Source organism: Pan paniscus, chromosome 7, assembly GCF_029289425.2.
Source record: "Pan paniscus chromosome 7, NHGRI_mPanPan1-v2.0_pri, whole genome shotgun sequence".
NCBI classification, from domain to species: domain Eukaryota; kingdom Metazoa; phylum Chordata; class Mammalia; order Primates; family Hominidae; genus Pan; species Pan paniscus.
This window is the reverse complement of record NC_073256.2, coordinates 20,866,461-20,879,325: the sequence shown is the minus strand read 5'-3', so window position 1 is coordinate 20,879,325 and position 12,865 is coordinate 20,866,461. Positions and strand designations below refer to the sequence as shown.

At 44.5% G+C, this 12,865-nt stretch overlaps 1 long non-coding RNA gene across 1 annotated transcript in view; it reads left to right on the top strand.

The window, feature by feature from the left end:
* The first annotated feature begins 9,336 nt into the window (after positions 1-9,336).
* The window catches only part of LOC134730952 (uncharacterized), a 35,626-nt gene continuing 32,097 nt past the window's right edge, over positions 9,337-12,865 (top strand). The window contains exon 1 of the long non-coding RNA XR_010112892.1: positions 9,337-9,739. This is a non-coding gene — a long non-coding RNA (uncharacterized LOC134730952). The remainder of the gene's footprint in view (positions 9,740-12,865) is intronic.

Sequence of the window (12,865 nt, the reverse complement as noted above, 5' to 3'; positions counted from 1 at the left end):
AATAAAAAGTACTGGACATGGAGAGCCAAGCAGGTTAAATGACTGGAGGGTGTCAAAAGGACGTTTACCTGCTGAGCCTCGAGGCATCCCTGAGCCTCCTTCCATGCATGGATGTGCACACACATACTCCGAGATGCCACAGACATAGACATGCGCACAGATACTGCCAGACACACACATATGGACACACTGGCACACAGAGATACATACTCACACAGAGATACATACACATGTGTGTATGCACACACAGATACACTCATACAGATACACACATGTGCACATAGATACACACAGATATATACGTGAACATGAAGACATATATGTACAGACATACACAGATACACATAAATGCACACACAGAAACCCAGACACACACATACACATGTGCACACAGATACATTATGTGCACACACAGATATACACGGAGATGTATACATACACACAGAGAGATACACTCATGCACGCAGATACATACCTGCACTCATACATGCACACAGGTACACAAATAGATACATACATGAACACACTGATTTATATGTACAGATACACATATGCACACAGATACCTAGACATACACACATACATATGCATGTGCAGACAGATACACACATACACACACCGATAAACACACAGAGGCATACAGATACACACATGTACGTGGACACAAAGATACACAGACATACACACATACATATATGCATGTGCACACATACACACATGCGCACACAGATATACACACAGAGGCATACAGATACACACATGTACGTGGACACACAGATACACAGACACGCAGATACGTGGACACACTTTCTTGCCTCTTCATTGCAAGGACACCTTCTGGCCACCAGGTGTCACTGTGTGAACCGCGCTGGAAGAAGCTGGGGGACGGGAGGGGGCTGGCAGTAGCTGTCATGGAGCCACTTTCTGAATGACCTTTAATGAAAACAGAGCTGCCAAAGTAGCTTGACAGCAAATTTTATTCGTAACAGAAAATCCATCCTAAGACTCACTGTAGAATTGCTCCAATTCATTTCTCTTATCTGAGATGGTCACAGTAAAAGCAGCTAAAGAAAAGAATCAAAAATTGCCCACTTGACTGGGCCCCTATGCATTCATCGGAAAGGTTAATTGGAAACGGCTTCGAGCCTCGCCATACAGAAGAGTCTCGGCGAGGGGAGGTTATTCAACTACAGCCAAATGAAGACTTTTCTTTCAGAAGCAGGTGGAGGGGACCCTGAGTCCTCAGGTCCTGTGCCGTACGTAAGAAATGATACGGAAGCCCCGGGAGCTGATACTCACATTCGCCTCTGTGCTTCCCTGCGCAGCTAGAAAAATTCCATCACTCCCTCCTGTGTAACGAGCGTCCTTAACAAGTCTCAAATATGCATTCTCATGCCAACAGGTCCTGCAACAAAGGCAATCTGCACATTTCAAAAATCAAAAGCAATTTGGTTAAAAGACCTGTAGTATAACATGGTACGTGCCTGTGGGAGCCTCCAGATGTGGGCTGCAGGCATTTCACAAAGGCTGAGCCTCTCCAGGGGGCACATTTTTTGCAGAAGTGGCTTCACCGTTATTTAGTTTTTATGATCCGACTCATAGTGGGATCTCCTGTGAGCCAGGAAGGGCATCGAAGTGTCCATTGCTTTTTTGGAATTACGTAGACTGTCAGGTTTCTGGTTTAATGAAAGCTTGACAAGGACTTCCCAGTTGTCATCTACTGAAATGAGCTTTGGTGTATTTAAGCAGAAGAAAGAATTATTGAGACGATATTGGGAAGGTTGGGTATCAAGACTCTGAAGATGGGCTGACATGGAAGAGCAGGCCCGGGGGCACGGCTCTCCTTGCTCACTGGGGACATTCTTGAAAGAGCCGTGCCACTGCTGCTTGTGGGTGTGAGGCCTGGCTGCTGACCTTGAAGCCCTTCTGACTGCTGCCTGGGCATCACCTTGGAGACTCTGCCGTCATCCCTGTCCTGTCCAGTCATCCATCCCAGAGCCAAAGCCCACCGGTGTCCTTTGCACTCCAGCTAGGAGACCCAAATCCGGATTCTTAGTCACTGTGATAATAGGCTGGCCAGACCATGCAAGGAATGTTGCCCGGAGCTCAGGCAGGAGTTTGGATGATGGTCAGCTACAAAGCCACAGACATCCAAGTAGATTGCCGGGATTGGACTAGAAATTGAGATCAGTTTGTGGGCGGGCTTCGAAAGGTGCTGGGTGATTACTGGGTATATACCCAAGGATTATAAATCATTCCACTATCAAGACACATGCACACATATGATTATTGCAGCACTATTTACAATAGCAAAGACTTTGAACCAACCTAAATGCCCATCAATGATAGACTGGATAAAGAAAATGTGGCACATATAAACTATGGAATACTATGCAGCCATAAAAAAGAAATGAGTTCATGTCCTTTGAAGGCCAGGGATGAAGGTGGGAACCATTATCCTCAGCAAACTAACACAGGAATAGAAAACCAAACACCACATGTTCTCACTCATAAGTAGGAGTTGAATAATCAGAACACATGGACACAGGAAGGGAACATCACACACCAGGGCCTGTCTGGGGGTAGGGTAAAGGGGAGGGAGAGCATTAGGAGAAATATCTAATACCTGTGGGCCTTAGAACCTAGATGATGTGTTGATAGGTGCAGCAAACCACCATGGCACATGTATACCTATGCACGTTCAACACATGTCTCCCAGAACTTAAAGTAAAATAAAAAAAAGAAAAGTGCTGGGCGGATTTGAACTTGAGGCACATGTAATGAGCCAGTGGACTAGTACTGAGACATTTTTATCACAAAGGTTCATATTTAGGGCCATATCCCGTGCTGCAGCCAGGCACCCAGATGCAAACACTCCTGTCCCTGCTACTCTCAGCATTCCTACTGCATTCTGGGATCTGGCCTGTCCAAAATGCTCTCTCTCCTGCATGGCTGTGTGCTCCGAGCCATGTCTGGCCTCTGTCAGCCACTTCTCCTGGGCTTATACTGCCATCTCACACGCAGCATCCCTTTTAGGGTTCCCAGGGCATCTGGTGCCCCAACCTCCACCATGGCCAATTCTAAGATGCAGCCTGCTAACAGGTGCTTCGTTAGAGTCACCTGGGGTACTGCTTAGTGCAATCTGATCAGAATCTCCGGGGATGGGCTTGGACCCCAGACTTTTTACAGCCCTCCCCAGGTGAATCTGAGGAAGCAGACTTTATGGTTTAAAAAGTCCATTCAGTGTTTACTGAGCTAAGAGGAAGCCGACTTTATGGTTAGAAATGAACCCGGGAGGGGGAGCTTGCGGTGAGCCAAGATTGCGCCACAGCGCTCCAGCCTGGGTGACAGAGTGAGACTCCATCTCAAAAAAAAAAAAAAAAAAAAAAAAAAAAAAAAATTCCATTCAGTGTTTACTGAGCTAAGAGGAAGCCGACTTTATGGTTAAAAAATCCCATTCAGTATTTACTGCGCTAAGAACGATGGTGGCAGCACCGTGGTGTTTGCTCTGGTGACATAAAGTGGCCTGGAGCATCTCAGCACCTCCTCTGCCTTCAGAACAGGGTGCTCTCCTCCACCTGTGAGCCTGGGAATGCTGTTTCCCTGTCCAACATGCCTAGCCTCCTCTCTCCCAGTCTGTGAGTCTTTCCCATCCTTCGGTTCTCTGCACCAGCGCAGCTTCCATTATGAGTCCCTCCCCTGCTCTTCCTGCCTGATCGGCCCCTTCTTGGAACTGTTGTCAGACTTACCTTCATTTTACTGCTTACTCTTGCCCCTTCACTTATATCCACGGATTCACCCTCCACTCTGTGTATGTTGGGTTTGCTTAAACATGTATGTCTGTGTCTAGAAATGCACAGCATAGCCCTGCCTTTCAGAAGTGTGTGTTAATATTATCTTCCGATTAATCTCCTGTATTAATATTAATTCATGTCTTAGCAATTGGACTGTAGGAGTTTTGATGTCTGGGATTGTGGTGGATACCTTGATGTGAACTTCTCAGTGTGTAATAGATAGTGACCCCTCTTGCTTACAGCAATGCACTGAGTGAATTTTTTAAACCATTTATGGCTATGGTCTGCCTTACAATGGGGGACTTCTCCCTAATAGAATACTTTTCATTCAGGGCTTACAGGAGCATGACACTGTACACAACTTTTATGATTCTTAGTAATAGCACAGTTGCTGACAGATAGGAGATGATACGGCCAAGTACAGGGAGGGAGGTTAGGAGTATTTTCTTGCTATCTTTAAAAAAATCATAGGTACGGTTTTATGAGTCCTTTCATGTTCCTGCCATGGTGCTGAGTGTTTATGTGCATTATCCACGTCATCCTCATGGCAACCCCAGGAGTTTCGTGTCACCAGTCCCATGTTATAGATGAAGATAAAAGGCACAGCAATGATGGGTAATCACGATTCCACGCTGAGTAGCAGAGCTGAGCTTCACCTCCAAGTCATGCCGCTTTTTCATGTTGCCTGTGTTTGTGTGCATGTTTGTGTGCATTTGTGTGTGTATGTTTGTGTGTGCGTGTGTGTGCATGTGTGTTTGTGCATGTGTGGGTTTGTGTATTTGTGTGCATCTGTGTGTGCGTGTGTTTGTGTATGTGTGTTTGTGCATGTGTTAATATGTGTGTGTGCATGTGTTTGTGTATGTGTGGGTTTGTGTTTGTGTGTGCATGTGTGTGTACATGTGTGCATGTGTGTATGTGTGATTCGAAATCAGTTACTCCGAGTGGAAGTCAGAGGGAAAGGAAATTCTAACGTGGTGTTGAAGACATTACTGCAGCATCAAAACCAAGAAGGAAAGGTCATGGGTGGATCGAGTGAGAATAAAAGGGTCGGTGGATGGGCAGGACCGGGGTGAATCCTAGCAGAAGAAGTTGCAAAAACCCAGCCCCTGCTTGGCAGAGACTGTTGTTTAGATGCAGGTGAGAGATCTCTAAGAAACTACCTGCTGTTTGTTGTTATTCCTTGTTCCCTCTGTAGGAGGTTTGGACAGGCACTCTCCCACTGACGCGCTTCTAACTTTCATTGTCACCTTTATCAACAGACTTGCCCCGTGGAGAGAATAAATTGGATGCATGACCAGACCTCTGAGAGGCTGTGTCTCCAGGCAGCTGGTGGGAAGCTGTCTGGAAACAAACACATTTTCCAGCTTGCTCGACCCTCACATGTCCAGAGCAGAAGGTGTGTGATGTGGTCTAACTGAAACTTGCCACCAGCTTGTCTCATCTCTCATGAAACTGCTGGAAGAAACACAGTGGATAATGACTCATTCCTGTGCTCATGTCCAGATAATAACTCTCACTTCTTAATAACTTCCCTCTGGCCATCGATATCTCAAATGCAATAAAATGTTGTAAGCTGGCCGATGATATTTTCATTAGATGTGAAGCAGTTTTAGCAAAGCAAGATATAGATGATACAGGGCAAAATGCTACCTCTGACCAAATGAAGAGGTGAGCTAGAAAGTACATGAAAATAGGACTTAAGGTCAGAACAGGGAGGCCCAGAGTTCCTTTTCCTAGGAGAGTGAGAGAATGCCTCATCTTCCTGTCCTTGTTGCTGATTGACTTGTCTTAGTGTTTGGAAGGCAGGCATTCACCTGGACTGGCCACGTGTGGGTGCTGCGTGTGAGGTCATAAAGGATGTGGCAGGATGCAGGAGCTACTTGGCTTTCATATGTTTGTGGGAGGAGGAGAATTTTGGCCTTCCACTGAAGAGAGCAGGATACTTCTCTGGGCTCTATTTCCACGTAGTAGGCTGTCCTCAGTCAAGTCCTCTAGCTTCTCAGGATCTCAATTTTTTGTTGTTGTGTTTTTGAGACAGGGTCTCTCTCTGTTGCCCAGGCTGGAGTACAGCAGCATGACCTCTGTTTCCTGCAATCTCTGCCTCCCAGGCTCAAGCGATCCTCCTGCCTTGGCCTCCCAAGTAGGTGGGACTATAGGTGCATGCCACCACACCTGGCTAGTTTTCAAAAATTTTTTTATAGAGACAGATTCTCCCTATGTTGCCCAGGCTGGTCTACAAACTCTTGGGCTCAAGGCATCCTCCTGCCTCAGCCTTCCAAAGTGTTGGTATTGCAGATGTGAACCACCACACCTGCCTTCTTTACTGGTGAAGCTGCCTGACCTAGGTTTCCATAGGCTAGTCTTAGTTTCTTTGGCCTTCTGTAACAGAATATCTTCAACTGGCCATGATCTCATTTTTCTCTGTGTGAAATCAGTTACAAAGTCTCCTTGTGCCCTTCCCACTCTGAAATCCTATGCTTTTGCCCTTTTCCAGTGACAAATCTAATAGTTAAACAGAAAGACAAAGCAGTAAGCTTGAAAACCAAAATCACAAGTCCGGATGGCACATAGGCGTTCAGAGGACAAGATGGTCATTGTGGACTAGATATTCCATGGGGGACTTTTGGCCTCAGCTGGACTCTAAAGGAACCCAGGACTGAGTCCTTGGAGAGGAAGATTCTGGAGGTTAGATGGAGAGGACAGCAGGAGCACTGGCCCCGCATGAGCTAGTGGCCCTTCCCTAAGAGGGAGAAGATCTTTGTCCTTCTGATGGAGAGTTTGTCTCATTTTTCTCTCTCTGTCTGTTCTTCAGAATACCCTGAAAATGTTTTTAGCATATGATTTCAGAATCCTCACGAAAAGCCTCAGTGTTTCTACAGTTATAGAGAGATTCTAAAAATGTGTGGATCAAGGGGTACCACTTCCACTTATTAACCTACTTGTGGTAGGTAATATATTCATCACATTCACTTGCATGTAGATATGACTCTCTTCTAAAGGCATATAGCCATTCATCCAAGTTCATACAGTAATTATCCAAGGCTCTCTGCCTCCAGTTACAAGAACTGAGTTAATGTGCTCCTGAGTCTGTCTATATTTTTAATGATCATTTCATTTCCCTCATTAAGCATTTAGGTTGGTCATTTGAAACGTCCAAATTGATAATGTTCTTTCATCTTTATGCGGTTTTCATGGAAGCATGAGAACTCCTCAAAGTCAGAGCAATGGCTCTAAAATGGATCTGCTCCAGTCACTAGAACTCCTGCATTCCCAGGACCAACACCTGCGTATCCAGGACCATGTTTCCCAGCCCAGAAACGACTCCTGCACACCCAAAGATACCCCATCAGCCCTCACCTCGCCTGTAAGCCTCCTTCCCAGGAAATAAAAGCAGAGGAACAAAGAAGCCACACAGTTGCATCTCGGGGATATGGAAATGAAATACACTGCATAACTGTTAAAGACTGAATTGTGTCCTCCTGAAATTCATATGTGGAGCCTTCATGCCTAATGTGACTGTATTTGGAGACAGGGGCTTTAAATAAGTCATTAAATGTTATCAGTCCATTCTCACCCTGCTAATAAAGACATACCCAAGACTGGGTAATTTATAAAGGAAAGAGGTTTAATTGACTCACAGTTCCACATGGCTGGGGAGGCCTCACTATCATGGCAGAAGATGAAGGAAAAGCAAAGGGATGCCTTACAAGGCAGCTGGCAAAGATAACTTGTGCAGGGGAGCTCCCATTTATAAAACCATCAGATCTCACGAGGCTTATTCACTACCACAACAGTATGGGGGCGACCGTCCCCAGGATTCAAGGATCTCCCTCTGGCTCCCTCCCATGACATGTGGGAATTATGGGAACTACAATTCAAGATGAGATTGGGGTGGAGACACAGCCAAGCCATATCATTAAGGTGAAATGAAGTCAAAAGGAGGGGGCCCTACCTCATATGACTGTGGCCTTATAAGAACAGGAAGAGACACCGGGGATGCAGGTACACAGAGAAAGGGCCATATGAGGACACAGCATGGAGATGGTCATCTGTAACCCAAGGAGAGAGACTTTAGGAGAAACCAACCCTGCCCACGCATTGTTCTCGGACTTCCAGCCTCCAGGACTGTAAGATAATAAGTTCCTGTTGTTTAAGCCACCCAGTCTCTGATATTTTGTTTTACAGCAGCCCAGGTAAACAAATGTAATAACAATAGAAGAAAAGTGATCTGTGGAAACAGAATAACCAACAGAATGGATGTCTTTCACATGACTATGAAAAGCTTGGAAAAGGATTCCACTAAAGCTGACAATTCTTTCATAGCTGGATTACGGAACAGTTGGACATGAAACAAAAAGAAAACGATCACAGCTGTCCCTCTGTGCCTGAAGCAGTTTCTAGGGGGAAATTCAAAAGTGAAAAGCCAAGCGGATGATCTGAGGTGTTGTTAACTCAAGTGAAGGCGCCAAGCATCAGGCAACCGGGACTTTCTGACCAGCATCGTGTTTTTGCCTGCAAAGCTCCTTATTAGTAGGGATTGGCACAACCCTGGAAATAAACTTTTCTAGGGTGACACATCTTCAGTGAGAACATTGTTTGAGGCCTCTGTGCTCAAGAGACCATGTTTGGTTTTTGAAATGTTTGGTTTTCTCCTTTAGAATGGAATAGCCTGGGGAGGAATAAGGAGTGTGGATGGCACCTGCCCAGGAGATGCTTTCTTTCTCCCTGTAATCCAGATACAATGCTATTTTTATCTATTAGGTGGCAAAAGCAGCAATGATTGTGCCTTTCATCTTTTTTAATGAGGTAAAGCTGCATGCCAGGGGATGTATTTAGCTATTCTGTTCTGCATAGAGCCTTCTGGACACTGATCTTGAACGATGTGCACTTGCTAAGGTTCCTAGCTTCTCCAGAGTAATTCCTGTTGAAGGCTTTCCCACCATCTTGCAGAGTTGGAGTCTGGGGCTGTTAAGAAGTTTAGGAAGAAAAACAAAGCAAAACAGAGAAAACAAACAAGCTCACCACCTTCATCATGTAAGCAAAGATATCTTATGAAGGAATTGGTTCAATTCACATAAAAACCTTGGTATACAGAGGCAGGAAAATATCATTATACCCGTTTCACAGAAGGAGAAACAAGGAGTGATTAAAAAGAAGGAATGAAGAGGAGAAGGAAGGAAGGAGAGGAGAAGGAAGGAAGGAAAGCAGAAAGGAAGGAGGATGGGAAAGAAGGGAGGAAGAAAGAAGGATGGGAGGGAGGAAAAGAAAGGAAGGAGAATGAGAGAGAGGGAAGGAAAGAAGGAAGGGAGGGATAAATGACAGAGGGAATGAAGGAGGGAAGGAAGGAAGGAAAGGATAGAGGAAGGGAGGGAGTAAGGCACAAAGGTAGGTGCGAGGGTCCAGGCATGAAGGAAATGTACCTTTCATGAGTGTGGTTACATTGAACTGCATGGGCTTTGTGTTGGAAACCATGAAGTCATAATGGACTCTTCTGAAATGGAGCCACCTGGTCTACCATAGTCTCTTCTGAAGAGACTCAGACAAGATGATGCCATGTAGGGTGGGTAAGAGGCAAGGGTCCAAGCTCCCTTTAGCTCTTCACCATGGTTTAGTCATTCAACCTTTTCACTAAGCTCTAGTGAAAGGCTTGAGCTTGAATCCCTGCATCATCATTTACTAGCTTTGTAGTCTTGGGTTAATAACTCATTTAATGAGCAAAAATGGGATGAAACTATCCACCTTTTAGGATGGCTATGATGTGAGCTCAGATTATGTGCAGTGGTTGCTTAAAAATTGGCAGGTCCTGTGGAGATGGAGCCGTGTCATTCTGTTCCTCGCCTTCAGGGCGTCCCGCAGCGTAGTGTGGTGCTCGCACCTGTTTGTGTTCACCATGAGTCATCGCTGCACCTGCATCTTGTGTCGTTTATGCGATAGTGATCATAATGGTAAGCGCAGCAGCTAATGTTCATTGAGTGTTTGCCACTCACCAGGTGATGTTCTAAGTGCATTTTATACATTATTTTATTTCCAGCACATTTTGAGGAAACTGGGGAAGAGGGATTAAGCAGCTGGACCCATGCCTTGCCACTGGTAAATGGTGGGCCTGGAATTTGAGACCAGGGACCTTGACTTCAGACCCCGTGATCCCAACAGCTCTACCATAGTTCACTCTCTTTCTAGCTTGAAATGTAGCTGCTGATTAATTCTTTATGCCTTTTTCCATAGCCGGTGATTTGAATAATTGCTTTTCAGTTAATGTTCTGATGATATCAAACCTTTTTTGCATTCCATGATGTTGTGTGTGTATGTGTGTGTGTGTGTGCAAGTGTGTGTGTGTGTGCACGTGTATGTGTGTGTGATTCTCTTGTTTTTAGTAAAAATAAACAAGAGGGTTTTCGTACCCACAGATTTGAGTTTTGAAAGCTCTGGTGTAGCACTGGGTTGGATGTGAGAAAGAGAGGAGAGGGAATTGTCATTTTCTTTTCCTGTAGAGATCTTTAAATTGAGATGAGTTATCTGACTGAAAGAGTAAGAGGGGTGCTAGGATTAAGATTCTAGGATGGTCTCTGAGGCCCAGGCTGGAAAGCATAAATTCGGTCCTCCCTACTGTGAGTCAGTGACTCTCGGGGGGATGTGGCAAATCCTGGGCTCTGAGTCCCAGGTTCTATTTCTCTCTGGAGGGCTATGTAGGGAAGGAGCGTGTCCAGCATTGGCCCAGGACATTGGATCTACCCACACAGACATGTTTGCTGAGAACTTACCTGGTGCCAGGCTTTGTACATTATGTCCTTGATCTCACAATAAAACCTGCACAGAAGCAATATTTTCTCCATTTGTAGAGAGGTAGAAATGAAGGCTTAGAGAGGTTGTAACTTTTTTCAGAACCCAAAACTCATAAATGGAAAAGGCCAGTTATGCCTAAAATTGGTATAAAACCTTGGAGAAAATATACTATACATATAAAAGCTGAGATAGGATAAATTACTGTTGTTTAAGCCACCCAGTCTATAGTATTTTGTTTTATGGCAGCCCAAGTAAACAAGTGCAGTAATAATAGAAGAAAACTGATCAGTAGAAACAGAAAAACCAACAGAATGGTTGGTTTAATTTCAGAAGATGTAGGTAAAGTTCTTTACAAGCCCCAAGCTTTCCCTTTATGGTTCTGTCAAGAGGCCTGAAAGCCATCCAAAATGGTACCCAGTCCTCCCACACATGTGTACACACACACACACACGCACATACACAACATCATGGAATGCAAAAAAAATCAAAGCTCAAACATTGAGCATGCCTCTCTCTGTGCTTTACCACCTAACATAATAAAGGTTTTTAAAATGTTGAACAAAAAATGAATTCTGGCTTGGGTAAACAAGGCTTGGAAAGGAATGAAATGCAGGCAATTTTAATTTACTGTCAGTAGCAGCTTCTTCCTTACTAGCATTTAAAGCCAATTAGCAAAGATGGAGAAAAAATTCTAAACATCGGAAACTTCATAAACAAAAACTCACTAATCCAGGAAGCTGCATGGCTCGCCGCCCAATTATACTCACAAAAGCAGCACACGGCTGTCACTGAAGAACAGCCAACAGTGCTCTGCAATGAATCGTGATGGGTGTAGAAAACGTCTGAATTATGTAATAATAGCTTACATCGGTATACCATTTTGATACGCGGTATCTCTTCAAACAGTCACAGCATCCCTGGGACACAACTAGGGGAGCCATTACTCTGCCCACTGAATGGAAGGGGAAACTGAGGTGCAGCCACCTGAACTGATTCTCCAAAGATTACATAACTGATCAGTGGGAGAATGGAACCACCACTCCTCAGTGGGACACCTTTTTCCTCTCTTTTTTTCCCTTGAAATTCATGAGAAGATAGATACAAAATGGAAGGATCTGTAGAAACTCCACAATTGGGGCTTATTTGGTAGAACTGTGGAGGACAGATCTGTTTAAATAAATGGGCCTTTCACCTGAAATTCTTCTCTTCCAACATGGTCACACGTGCATTACCCAATAGGGGATGTCAACTCACAATTAACATGAGCTATTTAATAAAGCCCATCGCCACGAGCCAGAGGTTTATGATAGGAAGTGATTTTATTTTACTACGGTGGACAGAACTCTCCATGATACAGCTGGGACTTTAACTCAGGTTTAAAAAATAATTGAAGAGTTGCTAGTCACTTGATAATGAGGGGAGATAAGCAACTCACAGAAGATGAATTGAGGAAAATGAGAGGAAAGGCTGAAAAGGAAGGTTGCTATAGCAACGACAGAACTCACCTTTTCCCCATAATGACAGTGAAGGGCAGAATGGGCCTTGGGTCCCAGTTGGTACCATTGAAATGGAAGAAATCAGGTATTCTATGGCAATTCTCTCCCAAGGCACTGCCTGGGTTATGTAGATCTCTTTAAGCTAAACTTCCGTGCTTTAAATCTTCTTTACCTCTTAGGACTCTTTTCAATCTCTCTTCATTTCTGTACCGCTTATCATTCCACCCATATTTTTGGCGAATTTTATCGTTTAGCCCTTAAATAGAATTGAGTTTTTCATTATACATTGACTCAGCGATCTGCAAGTAATGGATGCATTTAAAAATGACGACAATGGAACCTAAACCCAAAGAGTTGTAGACTCATTCAGAAGGCACCAGGGATGCGTTCAGCAGTGGGAAAGCCACAGTACCCAACTGCACAGAAGCATGCTCTTGTGGGAGAGCAACGAGACTCACAGGGACCCTCCAGGGCTTGTGAATTCACAGGGGGATGAGACTGCACCTCGCTTTGAGTCTAGATTATTAAGAGTTTTATTTATCATCACCAAGAGCTTTATTTATGATCAGTAAGAACTTGATTTAGAGGAAAGACACCTTATTTAATTGAAATTGTCGGGGAAACTTAATGAGGAAGAATATAATTATGATGCTCGGTAATTAGCTCTGTTGGCATGAAGCAGGCAGGGATCGGAGTGAAATGCTGAAAAGTAAATCGGGATCCCTGATTTCTGGGAGTTCTGGTCCCACCCCTAATTCCCTGGTCATCTGGGAGGAATGACTGTCATTTCTC